At 42.6% G+C, this 21,607-nt stretch overlaps 1 protein-coding gene across 5 annotated transcripts in view; it reads left to right on the top strand.

The window, feature by feature from the left end:
• Positions 1-21,607, top strand: part of DLGAP1 (DLG associated protein 1) — a 634,214-nt gene that overhangs the window by 174,179 nt on the left and 438,428 nt on the right. Inside the window, exon 2 of one of the 5 annotated variants that reach the window (XM_073331537.2) lies at positions 12,684-12,776. The exons of the other annotated variants lie outside the window; for them this stretch is intronic. The gene's annotated coding sequence lies outside the window, so the exon portion shown is untranslated. The remainder of the gene's footprint in view (positions 1-12,683; positions 12,777-21,607) is intronic. 5 annotated transcript variants of the gene reach the window in all.

Raw genomic sequence — 21,607 nt, 5'->3', positions numbered from 1 at the left:
AGTCATCCTCTTTGGAACCCCCCTTCAGGTAGTTGAAAGCAGCTATCAAATCCCCGCTCAGTCTTCTCTTCTGCACACTAAACAATCCCAGTTCCCTCAGCTTCTTCTCATAAGGCATGTGCTCCAGTCCCCTAATCATTTTTGTTGCCCTCCGCTGGATGCTTTTCAATTTTTCCACATCCTTCTTGTAGTGTGTGGCCCAAAACTGGACCCAGTACTCCAGATGAGGCCTCACCAATGTCGAATAGAGAAGAACGATCATGTCCCTCGATCTGCTGGCAATGCCCCTACTTATACAGCCCAAAATGCCACTGGCCTTCTTGGCAACAAGGGCACACTGTTGACTCATATCCAGCTTCTCGTCCACTGTAACCCCTAGGTCCTTTTCTGCAGAACTGCTGCTGAGCCATTCAGTCCCTAGTCTGTAGCGGTGCATGGGATTCTTCCGTCCCAAGTGAAGGACTCTGCACTTGTCCTTGTCGAACCTCAACAGATTTCTTTTGGCCCAATCCTCTAATTTGTCTAGGTCCCTCTGTATCCTATCCCTACCCTCCAGCGTATCTACCTCTCCTCCGAGTTTAGAGTCATCTGCAAACTTGCTGAGGGTGCAATCCACGCCATCCTCCAGATCATTAATGAAGATATTGAACAAAACCAGCCCCAGGACTGACCTTTGGGGTACTCTGCTTGATACCGGCTGCCAACTAGACATGGAGCCATTGATCACTACCCGTTGAGTCCAATGATCTAGCGAGCTTTCTATCCACATTCATCTAGTCCATTCATCCATCCCATACTTCTTTAACTTGCTGGCAAGAATACTGTGGGAGACCGTGTCAAAAGCTTTGCTAAAGTCAAGGAATAACACGTCCACTGCTTTCCCCTCATCCACAGAGCCATTTATCTCGTCCTAGAAGGCAATTAGATTAGTCAGGCATGACTTGCCCTTGGTGAATCCATGCTGACTGTTCCTGATCACTTTCCTCTCCTCTAAGTGCTTCAGAATTGATTCCTTGAGGACCTGCTCCATGATTTTTTCAGGGATTGAGGTGAGGCTGATTGGCCTGTAGTTCCCCGTGTCCTCCTCCTTCCCTTTTTTAAAGATGGGCACTACATTTAGCCTTTTTCCAGTCATCCGGGACCTCCCCCGATCGCCATGAGTTTTCAAAGATAATGGCCAATGGCTCTGCAGTCACATCCGCCAGCTCCTTTCACACTCTCGGATGCAGCGCATCCGGCCCCATGGACTTTGTCCAGCTTTTCTAAATAGTCCCGAACCACTTCTTCACAGAAGGCTGGTCACCTCCTCCCCATGCTGTGCTGCCCAGTGCAGTAGTCTGGGAGCTGACCTTGTTCGTGAAGACAGAGGCAAAAAAAGCACTGAGTACATTATCTTTTTCCACATCCTCTGTCACTAGGTTGCCTCCCTCATTCAGTAAGGGGCCCACACTTTAGGGGCCCAACTATAAGCTGAGCAAGTGCAGAATGGTGGTAGAATGTGCCTTTGGAAGTTTAAAAGCTCGCTTGCGCCATTTGCTGACTAGGTTAGACCTCCGCGCAACCAATAGTCTCATTGTTATTACTGCTTGCTCTGTGCTCCATAATATCTGTGACAGTAAAGGGGAGATGTTTATGGCGGGGTGGGAGGTTGAGGCAAATTGCTTGGCTGCTGATTTTGAACAGCCAGACACCAGGGTGATTAGAAGAGCACAGGAAGGCATGCTGCGCATCAGAGCAGCTTTGAAAACTAGTTTCATGACTGCCCAGGCTATGGTGTGACAGGGGTGGGTGTGTGTGTGTGTGTGTTTCTCCTTAATGCAAATCCACCCCTTTTGTTGATTTTAATTCCCTGTAAGCCAACCACCCTCCCCCACGTTTGATCACAGCTTGCAAAGAAAATTAAGTCACTATTGTTTTGAAACCATGCATTCTTTCTTTCTTAATTAAAAAAAAAGGGGGGGGAGATAACTGATAAGGTAGCCAGGGTGGGGTGTGGGAGGAGGGAAGGACAAGGGCACATTGCTTATTGTCGCCACAGTACAAATCAAAGCTGTTTGAATGACAGCCTTCTGTTGCTTGGGCCATCCTCTGGAGTGGAGTGGCTGCGTGCCCAGAGGGCCCCCCCCCCCGCATTCTTGGGCGTCTGGGTGAGGAGGATATGGAACTTGGGGAGGAGGGCAGGTGGTTGTACAATGGATGCAGTGGCGGTCTGTGCTCTTGTTGGCTTTCCTGCAGCTCCACCAGATGCCTGAGCATGTCCCTTTTCTCCCCTATTAGCCTCAGCATTGCATCCTGCCTCTTCTCATTGCGCTCACTTAATGCTTTCCTGGACTCTGTCACTGAATGCCTCCATGCATTCAGCTGTGCCCTATCAGTGCGGGAGGACTGCATGAGCTTGGAAAACATGTCATCACAAGTGCGGTTTTTTTTCTGCCTTCTAATCTGCGATAACTTCAGGAACAGAGATGATGGGGGAGCATAGAAACATTTGCACCTGCAGGGGGATAAAAAGGGAGAGTAAAATTTAAGGTGATACATTTCTGAGAACAAAAGGGAGACTCTTTCACAGTGAATCAAGCAGTTCACAGCAGACAGCACATATACTTTAGGTACAAGGTCACATTTTGCCTTTTAGATTGAGTGCCTGCTGGTATGGTGACACATCACACATGGCTGGGCAACAGAATTCAGTTTCCAGGAAGCCATGGTAAGTCAAGGGGTACACGGGGTTGGCTTCTAACGCCTTCATAACATGTGGGAATGTTTTCAAACTGTAGCGTCCTCCTTTCCCACAGCAAGCAATGCCGGTTGGGTTTGCCATTTAAAAGGAGGGGCTGCAGTTTTTGGGTGGATGTGCAGCACACGCCTCCTGCCTCCCCACACCCTTCCGCGTGGCTATTTGGGATGATCCCTTCCCCCGTTCCCCCCGCCGCATGGCTATGGGATGATCCATTTTAGCCAAGTGCAAACAGCCCAGCATGAACGGGGTCCTTTTACTGTTCCCTTACAAAAATTCCCCTATTTCAATCAGGTGACCATGAATGTGACCATGAATATCACCACTCTCCTGAGGCTAAGACAGAAAGATAAAGACCGAATGTTGCTTGAATGAGACCAAAACCTAGGACCATTTGCTGCCATGCTTTGTGCTGCAGTGATTCCAGAATACTTGCTACTGGCTTTGCATGGTAAAGTGTCCTACCCTGGAAGATGAAATAAGGCAGCCCTCCCCAGAAACCTTCTGCAAAGACTTTCAGAGTACCTCCAGAAGAGGTCCATGGAGATGTCCCGGGAGGATTCCCGCAGCATCCCCAGACACATTAACAGACTTTACCAGTAGCTGTACTGGCCGCAAATGCAACCAAAGTCTTCAAGGCAAATCAAATATTACAGTACAGGGTTTAAAAGCAATAATGTTTAGTTACAAATGTGCACTCACCAGCGGTGCCTTCTCACCTTCAGGGTCAGGGATCCTGCCTTGGGAGGGTATTGGCTCCAGGGTGATGAAAAGGTCCTGGCTGCTGGGAAGAACGGATTCACTGCTTGCCTGCTGCACATTCTCCTCCTCCTCTTTCTCATCCACAAAATCCTCCTCCGTGTTGCATGAGACTCCCCCCTTGCAGGTGTCCACGGACAGTGGTGGAGTAGTGGTAGGGTTCTCCACCCCACCCCCAGACTGCCATGCAGCTGATCATAGAAGTGGCATGTATGGGGCTCTGACCCAGAGCGACTGTTTGCCTCCTTTGTCTTTTGGTAGGCTTACCTGAACAACTTGACTTTCACAAGGCACTGCTGTGTGTCCCTGTTGTAGACTCTGTCCATCATGCCCTGTGCGATTTTTGGAATATATATTAGCATTTCTCTTTTTGATCGGAGTTCTGCCTGTACAGATGCTTCTCCCCATACAGCTATCAGATCCAGTGTCTCCCATTCGCTCTATGCTAGAGCTCATTTGTGATTCTGGGGAGACTGCATGAGTTCTGCATGTGCTGCTGAGTTCGTCACGCTGACCAAACAGGAAATGAAATTCAAAAGTTCCCAGGGCTTTTCCTGTGTACCTGGCTAGTGCATTGGAGTTGAAAGTGCTGTCCAGAGCGGTCACATTGAAGCACTCTGTGATAGCTCCCGGAGGCCAATAATGTCGATTTGTGTCCGCACTGCCCCAAATTCGACCCACCAAGGTCAATTTTAGCACTACTCCCCTTGCCGGGAAGGAGAACAGAAGTCGATTTTAAGAGCCCTTCAGGTCGACGGAACAGGGTTGCTTGTGTAGACACATTCATTGTAAGATCGACCTAATGCGGCTAAATTCGACCTAACCCTGTAGTGTAGACCAGGCCTAGGAGTTAGAAGGAATGGAGTGTGGCCTCCATCACTTCTCTCAAACCCCACTGCAATCTCCACACAAAAAACAATCATGAGGTCAATGTTAGCTTACATGGTATGGTACACTTTAAAGTGAAATCCCCCCGCCTCCCCAAGGAGACTGGACAGGTGCATGTAGTGAAGGCTCAGAGCCATACTGCCATAGAAACTGAGGGGCTACACAGCGGTATTGGTTCTTCATGTGCATAGCCCTGGCCCTGGGAGAGGTATGCATTTATGGGGCTGACACTCGGGTCATTTCCATGGGGTTGGTAATTCGTCCTTTCCCAGTACCCCCGTAACAGGCTGTATAAAACCCTCCAACATTGGCAAAGGGATTAAAGGCTGGTCCACTCCTTTGGCCCTTTCAATTATGTCAGAGTTGAATAAGGTTTTAAAAGCAGGAAGTTCCAGACAGTTGGTGGGGGGCTCTGGGAGAGAATAGACAGTAGTGCTACAGCTCCCACGAGGAACTCCTGTAGAACTTCAGGGAAACTACCCTCAAGAAGGTCATTCACTGATTCCCTGCACCTACAAGGAGGCAGCTGGCCCCAGTGCACTGGTTGGACAGGATAGGTTCAGCAAAGCCCCACGGTGAGCCGTTATGCATTCTGTGCTGCCACCCTTACACAGGTTTCAGAGTAACAGCCGTGTTAGTCTGTATTCGCAAAAAGAAAAGGAGGACTTGTGGCACCTTAGAGACTAACCAGTTTATTTGAGCATAAGCTTTCGTGAGCTACGGCTCACTTCATCGGATGCATGCTGTGGAAAGTACAGAAGATCTTTTTATACACACAAACCATGAAAAAATGGGTGTTTACCATTACAAAAGGTTTTCTTTCCCTCCACACCCCACTTTCCTGCTGGTAATAGCTTATCTAAAGTGATCACTCTCCTTACAATGTGTATGATAATCAAGGTGGGCCATTTCCAGCACAAATCCAGGGTTTAACAAGAATGTCTGGGGGGGCGGGGGTTAGGAAAAAACAAGGGGAAATAGGTTACCTTGCATAATGACTTAGCCACTCCCAGTCTCTATTCAAGCCTAAGTTAATTGTATCCAATTTGCAAATGAATTCCAATTCAACAGTCTCTCGCTGGAGTCTGGTTTTGAAGTTTTTCTGTTGTCATATCACAACTTTCATGTCTGTAATCGCGTGACCAGAGAGATTGAAGTGTTCTCCGACTGGTTTATGAATGTTATAATTCTTGACATCTGATTTGTGTCCATTTATTCTTTTACGTAGAGACTGTCCAGTTTGACCAATGTACATGACAGAGGGGCATTGCTGGCACATGATGGCATATATCACATTGGTGGATGTGCAGGTGAACGAGCCTGTCAAGGTTCATCCCCCACTCTGAACTCTAGGGTACAGATGTGGGGACCTGCATGAAAACCTCCTAAGCTTACTTTTACCAGCTTAGGTTAAAACTTCCCCAAGGTACAAATTAATTTTATCCTTTGTCCTTGGAATATCCACTGCCACCACCAAACTCTAACTGGGTTTACTGGGAAACGTAGTTTGGACACGTTTTTCCCCCCAAAATCCTCCCAACCCTTGCACCCCACTTCCTGGGAAAGGTTTGGTAAAAATCCTCACCAATTTGGATAGGTGACCACAGACCCAAACCCTTGGATCTGAGAACAATGAAAAAGCATTCAGTTTTCTTACAAGAAGACTTTTAATAGAAATAGAAGTAAATAGAAGTAAAGGAATCACCTCTGTAAAATCAGGATGGTAGATACCTTACAGGGTAATTTAGATTCAGAACATAGAGAATCCCTCTAGGCAAAACTTTAAGTTACAAAAAAGACACACAGACAGAAATAGTCATTCTATTCAGCACAGTTCCTTTCTCAGCCATTTAAAGAAATCATAATATAACACATAGCTAGCTAGATTACTTACTAAAAGTTCTAAGACTCCATTCCTGTTCTATCCCCAGCAAAAGCAGCATACCAACAGACACAGACCCTCTGTTTCTCTCCCTCCTCCCAGCTTTTGAAAGTATCTTGTCTCCTCATTGGTCATTTTGGTCAGGTGCCAGCGAGGTTACCTTTAGCTTTTTAACCCTTTACAGGTGAGAGGATTTTTCCTCTGGCCAGGAGGGATTTTAAAGGGGTTTACCCTTCCCTTTATATTTATGACAGAGCCTCTGATAGTGTGGCTGATGTTATTAGGCCCTGTGATGGTGTCCCCTGAATAGATATGTGGGCACAGTTGGCAACGGGCTTTGTTGCAAGGATAGGTTCCTGGGTTAGTGGTTCCGTTGTGTGGTATGTGGTTGCTGGTGAGTATTTGCTTCAGGTTGGGGGGCTGTCTGTAGGCAAGGACTGGCCTGTCTGCCAAGATTTGTTAGAGTGTTGGGTCATCCTTCAGGATAGGTTGTAGATCCTTGATAATGCGTTGGAGGGGTTTGAGTTGGGGGCTGAAGGTGACGGCTAGTGGCATTCTGTTATTTTCTTTGTTAGGCCTGTCCTGTAGTAGGTGACTTCTGGGAACTCTTCTGGCTCTATCAATCTGTTTCTTCACTTCCACAGGTAGGTATTGTAGTTGTAAGAATGCTTGATAAAGATCTTGTAGGTGAATGGGGGACTCTACTGAAAGGACTTGAGTGGGGAGCCCGGAATCCTCATCTCCATCAAATGCAGACACTTTGGCTTAATTTAGTATAGAGAAGACTCACGTTTTTGCAAGCAGGGACGCCCTATGGATTTAGCAAATGCCGGGCATCAGAAGGCTCCTGTCAGTGACCCAAGGAGAGTGACACTTCCCCTTCCACATCTATCCCTCCTGCAACAGGAGAATTTTGAAGGAAATCCTTGGTCTAAACTACTAGAGTTCCCACTGCTCATTGGTTTGACCAACATATTTTTAATGGTGGCAAAATATACCCAGAGAACTAGATGTGGAACTAGGACTTCATATTTTCCAGAATATAACTCTAGTTTAACTTTATTTTAAATTTACCCCCTGAAGTTCGCTCACTGCTATATTTGAAATCATAGTGAGTGGGAATCGGCCTAGTGATATGACAACTTTGGGGCACTGCTGTAGCTCAGTCTCCATCTCTCTTACACTCATTCTTTTTTCTTGTGAAGAAGGCCAGAAAATAGCTGCGCTGTGGATCAAATTTAGGCAAAACTGGATTCTGATTTTTTTTTTTTTTTATTCAGGACAGACCATGTATTATAACCTTAATCTCAAAATTTAGAATCAGCCACATGGTAAACTATATTATAATCCGATTGATGGTACTGGCAGTCCATTTGCACAAATAGATGATTTATTTGCTTTTCTCAAATATTTTGGCCTTTCGAAATTGACATCTAGAATAAGATTCTTTGCACACCAATTATGTTTCAAATGTCTGTATTACATAAGATGGTTTGTTTAAAATGTCACAGACCGCCATTTCCTAGTATCCAGAGAGACAGTTTCAAAAGAATATGAAAAAGACAGAGACACTTTAAGTTAGTTAGATATTTTAGGTGTTACAGGTCTGGATCGGTACATTATATGTAGGCTGACCAGACAGCAAATGTGAAAAATCGGGACAGGGTGTGGGGGGTAATAGGAGCCTATATAAGAGAGAGACCCAAAAATCAAGATTGTCCCTATAAAATCGGGACATGTGTTCACCCTAACTATATGCTATTACTACATGAAAAAAAATCTATACATGTACACATTTTATGGAGAGAGAACAGTCAGCTGCAAAGCTGTACCATTTTAGTGATGACTTGCTAGACATTCAAATATTTAACTATTATTCAAATAACAGAAAACTGTTCTAAAATGTCATTGCCATAAGAGGAGTTTTGCCTTTACAGCGGAGGTGTATAAATACTGTGAACTTTAAATGTAATTTCAGTTGCTTATTGCTTATTGTTTCTTTTCATAGGACAAAGATTAGTAATTTGTTTGTAAATTTTACACAATCAGTTCTTCTATATACAGCCACTTAACATAAATCTCACCTTGGCAATCAAATTATGTCAGTTTTCTTATTGCAGGTGGCCAGGCTGCATTCCATCAGACTGCAGCTGATTTGATGTTAACAAGAAGGCCCTAAAATTGGGGCACCTGGGATAAGCTGGGATCCACAGGACTGAAGCTGTGCAGGAAGCACTTTCCTTTAAAATCACAAGTGATTAGTTTTTATAACCGTCCCTGCTGTAGCACCATGACTCATCAAATCCAAAAGGCAGCTTTACAATTACTATACCGCATTTAGAGGGGGAGTGCCTAGGGAGTGCAAGGATCATCACTCTGGATCACTCATTCCCCTCCAATAATGTTCTTAGTTCTGCTATGGGAATGTTAAAAACAACAACAAAAAACTGCCAATCTGATCCTCGAGTCATAGAAGGGCCAAATTCGGCTCTGAGACACAAGCACAATCGCCACTGTCTCATGAAATACAGTTGGGATTTATAATACTGTACACATCTTTCCATCCTTTCTACTGACAAGAAAAAGGGTCTCTTCCCTGAACTGCATTTAATATATCTCTGCTAATTTGCACATTCAGCCCACATGCTGCTACATCTGCATAAGACCAGGCATGTTTTCTTTCTTTAATCAGACACTCCATTTAAACCCTACATGCATAAAAAATCTGCGTCAAAATTAACACTCCCATAAGAATTTTTCTCCATGAATCAGTCCCATTTAAAGGAAGCTCCTTCACATATTATGTAAACTCTGAAGCTTCCTTCCCATTGTACAGCTGGCAATAATAGATGATTCGTCCAAAGAAGCCACATTTCCCCCCCAGTTCAAATACAATATCAGTCCCTGCTCCATAAGTGTCGTGAGTATTTACTGGTTTCTGGGGTAGTAAGGAACCATCAGAGATTTTTAATGTAATATAAAGGGATTGCCTTTTTATTGGGTCTCAACCAGAGGAAGCTGAGAAAAATGTCAGCTGTTTAATTATTAACACCGAGTCTAAATCAATAACGAAATAATTTTTTTCAGTCTAGTTTTCTATTTTTCCCTTTCTGTTCTATCTGGCAACCTCTCATACCATCTCTTTATATTTAGTATCTATATTTTAATTCATCCATTCTCAGGAGATTAGAGAATGGGTACAAGGGAAGTCTATTCAGTTGCAAGAATGGTGTGGTTAGCAGGTTCTTGCCTGTTCTGGGTTATATTACACTCTTGAGAGAGGCTGTAGAAATTCTGAGTTTCCTCAGACTTACCGAGTAGTCTGAGGAAAGTCCGAAGAAACCCTGCTGTTAGACTTCGATTTTTTTACTCTCTCAGACCCTTGTTCTTTCTTTTCTAAAAGACCTTGGTACTGGCAATTCTTATATCACAATGGCAATGCCCTACATCAACAGGCAAGGAGGGGCCTGATCATCACACTCTTCCGAGAAGCCATGAGTCTGTGGTTGTGGAGTGTTTTGCACCAGTCACCCTGGAGCTCTGTCTCCTAGGTCTTCAGAAAACCCTGGTGGACTAGCTCAGCAGAGACTTCTCCAAGAGCCATGAGTGGTCACGCAAGTCCTTGGTCCTTCAAGACAGTCTTTCACAGATGGGGTTACCTGATGATAGACCGGTGTGTGACATTTATACAGTTACAATTACAAATGCGAAAGGTGGTGTTCCAGAGGAGATGAGAATCCAGGATCCCTCACCAATGCTTTTCTCATGGGGTCCAGACCTCCTGTATGGGCTTCCATAGATACCTAGGATCTCCAGTGTCCTGTGGAAACTCAGTTAGGACTCCGGGACTATAATCCTGATAGCCTCAGTTTAGTGTGGCCTAGGAATCTCTTGGTACCAACTGGCAGATGGTATAGGGGTGCATAGGGTTACAGGGATCCCCTGGATCTGCTCTCTACATAATAGTTTGTCAAAGGAGGGTGGCCTCTACTGAAAGCTTGTTTCACACAGATCACATAGTCATTGCAGAATGGATGTGCATAAGGAGTTGTGTGTGTATATTGAAAATTATGCTCTTAAAGTCTATGAGTTGGGGCTGATCGCCAGAGGGTGATAAACAAGTTTCTTTCAGACAGGAGATGCCTATTTGTAAATTGACTATTGTATATTTCACAATGAACACCTATTTTTCAGTCTGAGCAGAATGTTAATCAAGTGACTGCAAAGTCTCCAGAAGAGGTTCTACACAGGAAAAAGCAAGCAGCAGGTGTTATCCTGTTTACAAGTGAAGACAATAGATGGTTTAAACTGTATATCTGGGAGTGCAGAGGTACACTCAGGTATCCTTCACCTAGGGGACAAGTTGCCAGCTGGCTTGCCTTATGAATGGACGATCACAGCCAGTATGGCAGTTTAAACCTGGGAGAAAAACTTTGGGTGAACTAACCCCTGAGACGGGAGAACGAGTTGTTTAGTTAAGTTTAGGTTCTAGAAAGTGTGTTATTTTATTTTATATGTAACCATTTGTTGCCACTAATTCTACTTGCTTCTTCTTGAATGTCTGTCCTTTGTTAAATAATCTTGTACTTGATTTCATTATACAAATCTATGTGCTGTGTGTTAAGTGGAGCGGGGATCCTGAGGTGTAACTGATAAGGTGGAGCGTACTGTTCCTTTGGAAGTTGTGGATCTGTGAGTGTCCAGTGGAGCAGAGGCTAGACAGTCCAGAGGGATGCTTGTAGCGCTCAGGGGTTGGAGTGTGACTATTGCTTACCTGCAGAGGGACAGTGGAGCCTGAGAGGGCAGTTCTTGTACTGCCTGTGGCTGGGAGAGTCAGGGAGCTGACCCATGAGAGGCACAGACAAGGCTTCCTCACTCTAAGGCAGATGACAACAAGGTGCCTTGCAACCCTGGGTACCCCAGGCAAGCATCACATTGGGCAAGACTGTTTTGGTACTCAGATATGATGGAACTGTCAATCTGCAGCTGTTACTGAGCCTGCCTGACTTGCTGTCTAAGAAGAGCAGCTAGGGCTTACCTCCTTGATGCAGCAACTCCTGCAGATGTAGGGCCTAGATGCTGGTTGGCTGACACCCACTGAGAGGAGTTACTCAGTATCTGTCCTGAACGTCGCCTTCCAGAGCAGGAAATTGTCCATGAAACAATCTAGCTAACCTAAATGGAGGCAATTTTCCATTTGGTCTGAACAGTAGTATGTGACATCCCTACAGGGGTTGCTTCTGGGTGTTCAGGACTATTGCTCTCACTGAAACAATTGTTGCTATCACCCAGCTTTATTAAGGGCTGTCTGGCCACCATATTGGCTCACCATCCCCCAGTACAGGGCTACTCAATATTTTCTTTCCCTTCCGTGACAGGATTCCTTAAGGGACCACCCATACCTTTCAACTAACCAGAGAACCCCCTCCTCGTTGTCCTTTTACTTGGATAGGACCTGTCTGAGGCGGTTTATGGCATTCATAGAATGGACAAGGGGTCAGCCAGTATCCTCACAAAGACTGTACAAGTAGTTTCAGAATGGTATTTACCTGCCATATTCTTGTGAAGAAAGATCTACCTGTATTTATTAGAGCTCATTAGACTAGAACTCAAATCACTTCTGTCACCTCTTTCAACTGACCTTTCTGAACTCCCTGAGGGAGATTTGTAGGGCAGCAACATGGAGTTTGATCTATACATTCCCCACTCACTGTGTGTTGCTGCAGGCCTTTAAATCAGATGCAAGCTTTGATAGAGCAGTCCAGTCAGTATTACAGTAGGACTCTTTACCCATCTTCAAGAAAGGATACTGCCTACAAGTCACCAAGAGTGGAATCTGTGTGGACAGTCACTTAAAGAAGAAAATACGGTTACTTACCCTACTGTAACTGTAGTTATTTGATTCCACAACCCACCCTCGATCCCTGCTAATAGGAGTCATGAGACATGGGATTCTTATGGGTGGAGGAACTGAGCTGCAGTTGATGATTCTCCACCACTTCTACCCTCAGCTGTGGAAGTCACAAAGGCTCCCAGGGTGCAGTCTGATCTCAGATGCATGGAGTGCATGCACACCAAGAGTGGAATCTGTGTGGACTGCACATCTTTGAAGAACTAGAGCAGCGGTTCTCAAACTGGGGGTCGGGACCCCTCAGGGGGTTCCAAGGTTATTACTTGGGGGCTTGTGAGTTGTCAGCCTCCACCCAAAACCCCGCTTTGCCTCCAGAATTTATAATGGTGTTCAATATATAAAAAAGTGTTTTTAGTTTATGGGGGCGGGGGGTCACACTCAGAGGCTTGCTATGTGAAAGGGGTCACCAGTACAAAAATTTGAGAACCACTGAACTAGATTTACTGTAGGATAAGTATTTTATAAGGTCTTTTTTAAAACCTACTTTTTCCCTCTTAAAATGATAGATTCGTCCTAGATATTGATGTTGTATTCATGAAAGAACCCAAATTGATGAAGCAGGTTCAAGAACCAGATCTGTGAACTTTGGAAAAAATCAGGTAAAAATGACTTCATAACAACTGATGTAATGATATCCGGTAATCCAGAAAGAAAATTCCTTATTCTGTTTTACAGTATGAGGTTGGTGTACTTAGATGCATGATAAGGTAAATGACCGTACAAAACCACAACCTATATGCTCTGAATTACCAATATATGGGGAAAACCCAACCATTTTTGGCATGTTCAGTAAATGATGCTTTCACCTTCTCTGTCTCCAAATAGCTCCTAAAGGATATATGATTCAATAATGAACCAGACCAATTAATTCAATAATAGTGTGTTATGCATAATTGCTAGTGGAATTATATTTCATAACCCAAAACATTACATTTGAATTACCACAAGTATTTAAGGAAAGAAATTATTTTCAGATCATGAAATATTTTCCAGTTTGAGATTCAACCAGTTATCATTTGGATCTTCTCTGTATCCTAGAATTGATCGAATTAATGCAGATTATTCTGTCTCACAGTTGCAAGTTCAAATCTTACGGGAAGTTGTTCTCTGTAGAAAGCATCTCTAAATTTTTGCTGTTAAATAGACCTCTTGCCTGAAAGTTACGGTATGATTTTTGAAGCATATGTGAAGAATGATTTTATACGTTGATTTCTAAGATGCTTGCAAATATCAACAGTACAGTGTGTCATACCTTTAGGTACACTTGCTCCCTTCCTCTGTGGGCTCTGGGAATGTCTAGAAATTTGTATATGTATGGATCAGTTTGTTCCCAGGTGATCTGGTCTCTTGAATCTCGTAAGGACATAGCATCTGCTAATCCAAATCCAGGTATCTTTGTAACTGGTGAATCCAGTCATCTTATTTGTGTTTTGTTAAATATTAGTCACTCTAATTTTTCATAGTCATGGAGTTCAGTCATTTAAAGCAGGCATAGTAGAAATTGATTTGCCAATGCAAATTTTCATAGTGGATTTTATTTGCCTGTCTGGATTCTGAGTTTCTACACTGCCTCCATTTTTTTACAAGGTGTGGAACTAATTAGGCATGAACTTGCCCCACGTATGAAGATTCTTGTGTGTCTAAGTACCTGTACTGAGGCTTGAAAATAGAGCTGAGTGTGGTATACCTACATGTTACTTTCTGGTATGCAATATTGTGAATAGTTGGCTCACCATGTACTCTGGCCAAACTGTGGTACATGTCATCTCTTCTGTAGAGCCCACAATAAGTAATTCAATATTTTTATAGATTCAAAATTATTGATTAGGGTATATATTAAAATAACTAACCGCCTGACCCACCAAGATGTGCGCCTGTCTATACCCTGTTGCCACATGATCATGCTGCTGTAGACCATGTCTGTCTGTACCCTTTCCCCACCGACTGTTTGTCACCATTGTTTGTTGTGTCAGGAGTGTAATTTAGACTGCAAGCTCTTTGAATACTCTCTTGTTTTTTTGTTATTTTCTCTGAAGTGCATGCTACCTTTTTGGATGCTATAAAATAATGAATAATAGCAACTGTTTGCAGTGGGAGAATCAGATTTGTTGGCATAGGCAGGCTGTGTGGAGGATATATTTTGCATTCAGTGCTATGGAAACAATCTCTTCTTGTCCACTTCTTTCTAACAGATGGTGCTTCTTTGTTAATTAATAAAATGTAAAGTGATCCACTTATGGCCGCAGTCCTGCAGACAATTCACATACAGTATGTATATATTTAAACATGCAAGTAGTGCCATTGAAATCAATAGAATTATTCATGTGCTTAAAGTTAAATCATGCACTGAAATGTTTTCAGGACTGGCACCTTACTTGAGATTGTTCTGTTTAAAATATACACAAATGTGGTTAGGCAAGTCCTCATGCAGAAGGTGAGACACAGATACTTATTTTGATGTTCTGTGTGGTGATAAGCAAGCTGCATATCCTTTTGCCATACAGAGAAGTTGCTTGCACATCAAGATCCATCTCCATAACTCACCTGGGGAAGACTTGGAAGTTAATGACAGGTTTCAGATTAGCAGCTGTGTTAGTCTGTATCCGCAAAAAGAACAGGAGTACTTGTGGCACCTTAGAGACGAACAAATTTATTTGAGCATAAGCTTTCATGGGCTGGCTGTAGCCCACGAAAGCTTATGCTCAAATAAATTTGTTCGTCTCTAAGATGCCACAAGTACTCCTGGGTTTGTTTTTTTTTGGAATTTAATGTCCTTTAAAATATGTGCTCCTTAAACTTTAATATTCACGTTGTGTCTTCCTGCCAAGCAAGTTTTTAGAAAAGTATGACAGCCAAAGATGATGATATAGTGGAGGTCAAGGCTTCTGAGTATGTTGATTATTCTTTCTAACTAATTACCTCTTACCATTGTTGAAATTGTATAAATCCTGATCACTGCATGCAACTAGTCCTCAACTGATTAAATTACTAGGAATTGGCAGTGTTGTCGTCATCATCAGGGTCAGTTCTTATCTTTGAAATATATGGAAAGCTCTTTGCAAAATTATCTTTTACTCACTCATTTCAAAGCTCATATCCTTTCAGCCAATTTGGTGGGTAAACCTACCATCTCACTGTGTGAAGGCTGGTTCTAAGTATCTTAGTTTGAGTTCCCAGTCTGCCCTGGTGGTCTGAGGCATACCTTTCCATTTATTTTCCCCTCTGTGCTTGATATATGTAATATACTGTTTAACATCAGTTATTTTAGTAAATATTTTCCCCATTTTTTGTAGCCTACGTTAGCTTTTCATTCTGCTGTTTTAAAATTTTTATACCCTATATTAAGAGAGACTGCAAATCATACTAAAATATTTCCGTAAAATTCTTGGCCAAAATTTTCAAACATCTATATTTAGGCACCTAACAAGAGGTCTGATTTTTTTTAAGAGGTGCTGTTTACACACAACTCCTTTTGATATCATTAGGAGCTGCAAAGGCAAGCATCTCAGAAAACTTTTTTTTATGTACGTAAATAAAGATATATATTCCTAACTTTATGTACCCTTGTTTGAAAATTTTGATCCTTAGGTATGTTTTTTCAACATGCTATAGCAGTGGTCCAGAAACTGTGGGATGCACCCACCTAGAGGGGTGCAGAGGAACATTTGGGGAGGTATGTGGTGGGGCCCAGGACAGCCCCTATGGGAGTGGGGAGGGAGAACCACCTAGCTCCGCTCTGCCCCCAGCCGCAGCTCTGCTCTGCCCCCAGCCGCAGCTCTGCTCTGCCCCCAGCCGCAGCTCCGCTCTGCCCCCTGCTCCAGCCCCAGCAGCAGCTCCGCTCTGCCCCTAGGGCAGCTCCAGCCCCAGCTCCTCCCCCATTCCCAGTTCCGCCTCCAGCTCCGCCTTCAGACCAAGCTCCTCTGTTGACAAAGCCTTAGCTGTGCAGAAATGGAGGGTGTGTGTGGACAGATTCCATTACTGGTAAGGGGGTGTGTGAGTGACACTGGAAAAGTTTGGGTACTACTGCGCTATAGTTATTACTCTGTCCAACAGAAAGCCATATATGTTTAGGTTAAGGTTACAAAGTCAAACACTCAAAAGTTAGGAAATGCCCTAATTAAGTTTGCCAGTGTAACCCTAATACTGCCCCCTTGTATGTATGCGTTATGATACCCGTTGCCTCATTCAGTGCATCTCCTCACCTCTGCCCTACTTTCCCCAGCATCCAAGTCAATCTGGTTGTTCCTTCTTCTCCATGGGCACCTGTTGTGGGACCACTGAGAGCGCAGGAGAGAGCCTCCATGCTCTCTGTTTTGTGTCACAACTCCACAGCAGCCCCTGGCAACTAGGAGGAGCAATTGCAGGGATTTTCCCTGTAGCCCTGCACTGGATCATGCCCAGTGCCGAAAGACTCTTTGGAGGATTTAGCTGCCAAACACTAACCGACAGAGCACAGGAAAACGGATTATTTTTTGGAGGGCTAACTTTTGGTGGATTTTGCTAGGGATGGCAAAAGGCACATCTCTGATGCCAGGACAGTTTCCCCACCAAATTTCAAGACCCTGCTTTAAAGGATGGAGGCACCAGAGATTCTTAATGAAACATTTATAAGAATTGTTTAACATGGGTAAAATAATAAATTTTTCTCTTGCCTCATTCTCGGAAATAGCTGGAACATTTTAGCCCCTACCTTGAGTAGGATCAGATGCCTTTACAGTATTTGAGTTTTTCACAAACATTAGGTTTCACACTACCCCCTGTAAAGTGAGTGGGGGTATTATCCGCATTTTGTGCATAGCAAAGTGAGGCACAGATAGGTCAAAAGTGTCCTGTAAATTTTGTGTGCCCAACTTTAGATATCTAGGGCCTTATTTTTATATAGTGTGCTTAATTTTGTATCATACTTTTTATATTTGAAGCACAGCTACCATTGACTTCAGTTGCAGCTCTGAGTGCTTAGTGAATGCTACAGGCCATTTTCTCATTCTCCTCGATTTTGCTTAGAATTCTTTACAGATTTCTCAGGTGGCATGCTTGATTCTTTGTCCTCAGTGAGATGAACAAAGTAAATCCCATCAGGGAATGGAATTTATTTTTTCCAAGTCTTGTAAAGTGCACTTTATGTAGACATAGAGTAGATCCTAGTAGAACCACTAGAACGTATCAGATGCTTATCGCTCAGCAACTGAATGGGAAAGTTAGATGTTGTTGTTTTTATGTGAACTATCTCCATTTCCTCTCCATAAGTTCCCACCCATTTTCATAGCAGTAAAGAGGTTTTTACTATGTTCCATGTTGCATAGCAGAGGGGAGCATATAGGTCGCCCTTCAGACAGCGCTATCTGGTAAGTTAATAAACTACACAAGCTTGAACAGGCTTGAACAGGCACAGCCACAGACATCATTTCTGTTTTCCACAAGTCTGTCTGATGGACTGAGAAGCAGAACCAGTTTCTGGGTATCTCTTGGCACACATACTTTCTTGAGAAGTATCTCTTTATGGGATCACTGCCCCTGAGCTAACCAGTCTCTTTTCCCTGTGCGTCTGTGGTGGTGGGGGTGATGTCGCTTTTCCTGTCTCATGTCTCTGCCAACCATATTTCTTGATGTCTCCCTACCATGTCTAGAACCAGAATAAGGGAATTCCTGGCTTCTGGCCCGTTGTGGCAAGTCTGCTTGTACTTATTATTCTGGGCTTCCTTTTAACTTCCTTTTCATTCATTTTCTCATGTGTTAAGAGAATACAGTGACACATTTTGTCTCTGGGGTCCAAAGGGCAAGATAAAGTATATTGTATGGTTGTACAGCATGTGCATTATGCCATTTTGTCACTTCTTTGATGTAATTTTATATAGTTTTTATAATGTGTTTGTCACTTGGCTGTTTGGTTCTTTCATTCTCTCTGTGTTTGTAAATACAGGACTAAAATCACCCAGAGCCTATTGTGGGAATGATTGGCATAGGGCCTCTTGTAAAACATCCACTGGAAATTAAATAAAATATTTTCCCTGCTTATTAAAAACAAAAATTGGAAAGTGTCCTAAGGTGAATGTTTCTCGTCTTTGGGAAGTCACAGTAAGAATCTAGGGGGCAGGGAGGATAAATACACACTGATATTTGCTCTCTGGTGGCTTCTGTTCAGCCTTGCAAGTGGGATACAATTTGGTAGTGTCCGCCTAATGGATGGTTCTTCACAATACTGTAGGTTTCAGAGTAGCAGCCGTGTTAGTCTGTATTTGCAAAAAGAAAAGGAGTACTAGCTACTACTGTGAAACCTGTCATTATGCAAAGCACTGCATTTAGCCGTATGGAGTGGAAATCTATTCTAAGGTGCCACTAGTATTCCTTTTCTCTTTGGAAAAAGGTAAGTAAGGTATGTTTGTGGGAATGAAAAATTCTGAACACTAAAAACAATTCTCATTGCAACATAAGGGCCTAATACTGCTTCCACTGGATTCAGTGATAAGACTGCTGGATCCTCAGCTGATGTAAATCAATATAGCGGATCCAATGAAGTGAGCTGTAGCTCAGGAAAGCTCATGCTCAAATAAAATTGGTTAGTCTCTAAGGTGCCACAAGTCCTCCTTTTCTTTTTGTGAATATATTTCCAGCTTCCTTTTCTTAAAAAAAAGCACACCCAACTCTTTTTAATATTTCACTACAAAGCTGCAGTATCATTATGACAGCAGCAAAACTGCTTCTCAAAATTGCGCTACTGACATCCAAACCGTCAAACATTACACTTCAGAATGCTTTAAAAAAATCAGACTTACAATGAACATAAAATTAAGGCAGAGTAAGGAAGTGAGATATCTGTGGGTTTGTATTTGATTTCTAATGCAAAATTACTCCTATTTGGGGGAAATAAATCTCTGGCAAAAAATTATTTCTCGCTCTCTCTCAGTACTATTGGGCATTTGTTCGGAAATGTTTATTAACATTCAGACACAAAAGAGTAACAATAGCTCCCCACAGTGAGGAACACACATGAAAATGTAGCAGAAAAAAGGATGCGCCCTCGGTTAATTGAGTAGTTAGGAGCTCAGTAGGGACACGTTTTATGCTGGAACCTGTGGACACTTAGTGACCTAACTTTACTAATGTGAGTTGTCCTACTGAAAAAAAACTCAACTCATATGAGAAAAGTCACTCATATGCATAAGTATTTGCAGGATTGGGCTTTTGATTGCATAACTTTTTTAGCTGTTGTATACTAAAACATTAAATTTTCCATTTACATCTCAAGGGCACTTTATTCCAATTAGTTTAATATGGTCTGTCTTGTGAGTTTTACTAAAATAGTTTCAGAAACCAAATTTAAAAGCTTGTATGACTTTTTGAAATATGGAGTGTCATGGCTATTAAATGGTGAATGACAAGCTGCTATTTTAGCTGGTGTCAAATGGAAATTGAAATTAAATTTAGCAGGGCTTCTTAGGTATTACCACACTAAAGAGCTCTCCATCAGCAGTAAGTATACAGAAAGTGTCATGCCCAATTAAAACAAAAGCTGAGCTCTGACTGTACAAATTGCTGTCTTTAGCATGCTCTCGATGAACAATTCCAATTCCTTGTCAGGTTAACTGGCTGCTACTCACCTAGTAGCACAGTTCTATTAAGGCTCGTTTGGAGTTACTGTCATGGTTCCATGTTTTAGTACCATTTCTGTTCCTTACAGAACCTGGCTCCATATCCATTGTGCTAGAAAGCATTATTTGAAGTGGGTGACCTTTTTGTAACAAACCCCAAAATCACATGAAACTTGGCTGGTTTCTAGTTTCATTGCAGACTTAAAACTTGGCCCAGTTTCACTAAGGTTTGTGACCTGGATCAAATTTTGAGCAGTCCATCTCTATTCATGAGTTAAAGGAGTGATTTATGAAAATATATTAAACTCTGCAACTCCACTGTGGCCATAGATGCCCTGCTTTAGTTGTGAAACCTGTCTTCCTGCTTCCTTAATGAAGTAGTCTCCTGCTTTAGGAACATAATGAAATAGAAACATTTTTTAACTGGGTGTTTAAAAATCTGGTAAAATTGATGCTTTAAATTGTTTCTGGAAGTGTATCTTACAGGGCCAGCAGTAATAGAAAATCACAAACGTGTCTTAATAAAGATTAAAAAATCCTTCTTACTTTCTATAGCAAACTAGGAGCATTATACCATTTGATTATTTGCTATATTATGTCTTCCTTGTCCGATGCTCCCAAATGAGGTACACTTGTCTTCTTTATTAATGCCCAGAGGGTCTCCCTTTGGGCATCTATAACTGTGGATCAGTGCAGTGGAGAACCTATATATGTGTTATTATTACAGTGGTAAGCATTACATTGGCAACATTTTTCCTAATTACCATATAATACGCCATATAGGTACATTTCCCTGACCCAAAGAAGAGTTCTGTGTAAGCTCAAAATCTTGTCCCTAAAAAAAAATATTAACTCTCCCACCTTGCCTCTCTAAGATAGTGGTATCTGAAATACCTTTATAATGTTCAAAGTACAAAGGAAATTACTATGTTTCCTGAGTGACAGCTGTGAGGTATGTGTGTACATAGATGTTAGCTAAGATTTTCAAAAGTGATAAGGGACTTCGAGTGACTCACATTGGCCATCCTGAAACCAAGTTACCTTTTAAAGGTTAGGGTATTCAGAGGATGACTGAAAGTCAGGCCTCCTTAAAGTACATCAGGTTGGGCACCCTAGACACTTTTTTGAAGTTGACTTAAAGATTATTACAGAGCATTATTAGGTTGTTGACTATCTATAATGGCTACTAGCAAGTGAAATTTTTAGAATTTGGATGAAGGGGATCTTGGGTTTTTTTCTAGAAGCTGTGTAGCACTTCTAGATGCTTTCTCTGTCACTTTTAAGCAACAGAATGTGCTAGTTGCTTAGTGGCTGTTAAAACTGATAGAGGTGGTTTGGCAAAGTAGTTTCCCAAAAGCAGTTATTTTTGGTTTAAGAGCAAATCATCCTCTTTACTGTGACAACTTAGAGGCTGCTGAAAATGTGAGTGAAGGGAGTCCTCTTGGCACCAGTATTCGGAGTATTTACATTTTCTTTTCTTTTACTTACGAGAATTAAGTAAACCGTTTTGGTCTCCCTTTCTTAGGTGAGCTCAGTTCCAGCACTTGAATAGTGCCAGAAAAGAAAATCAAACTAACAGATTCACTAAAGCAGAAAAGTCTCATTAGTGGAGTGAGCTATGATGCCCGCTCTGGAATGGCATTTGATCACTCAGCTGTAGTGATTCAATCATTCCACACAGCTAATTTAGTGTGTTTCTCAACTCACGTCACGGGAGATTATGTGACGGTTCTGGCCGTTGTTTGCCTCTGTTGGCAGACTGAGATAATCTGTGTTCCTGTGTTCAAGGAGGAAGATATTGGATCATAAACAAAGTTATTAGGCACTAATATGTTTTGTTT

Source organism: Lepidochelys kempii, chromosome 2 (genome assembly GCF_965140285.1).
Source record: "Lepidochelys kempii isolate rLepKem1 chromosome 2, rLepKem1.hap1, whole genome shotgun sequence".
Classification (NCBI taxonomy): Eukaryota; Metazoa; Chordata; order Testudines; family Cheloniidae; genus Lepidochelys; species Lepidochelys kempii.
This window is presented reverse-complemented; position numbering and strand designations above follow the sequence as displayed.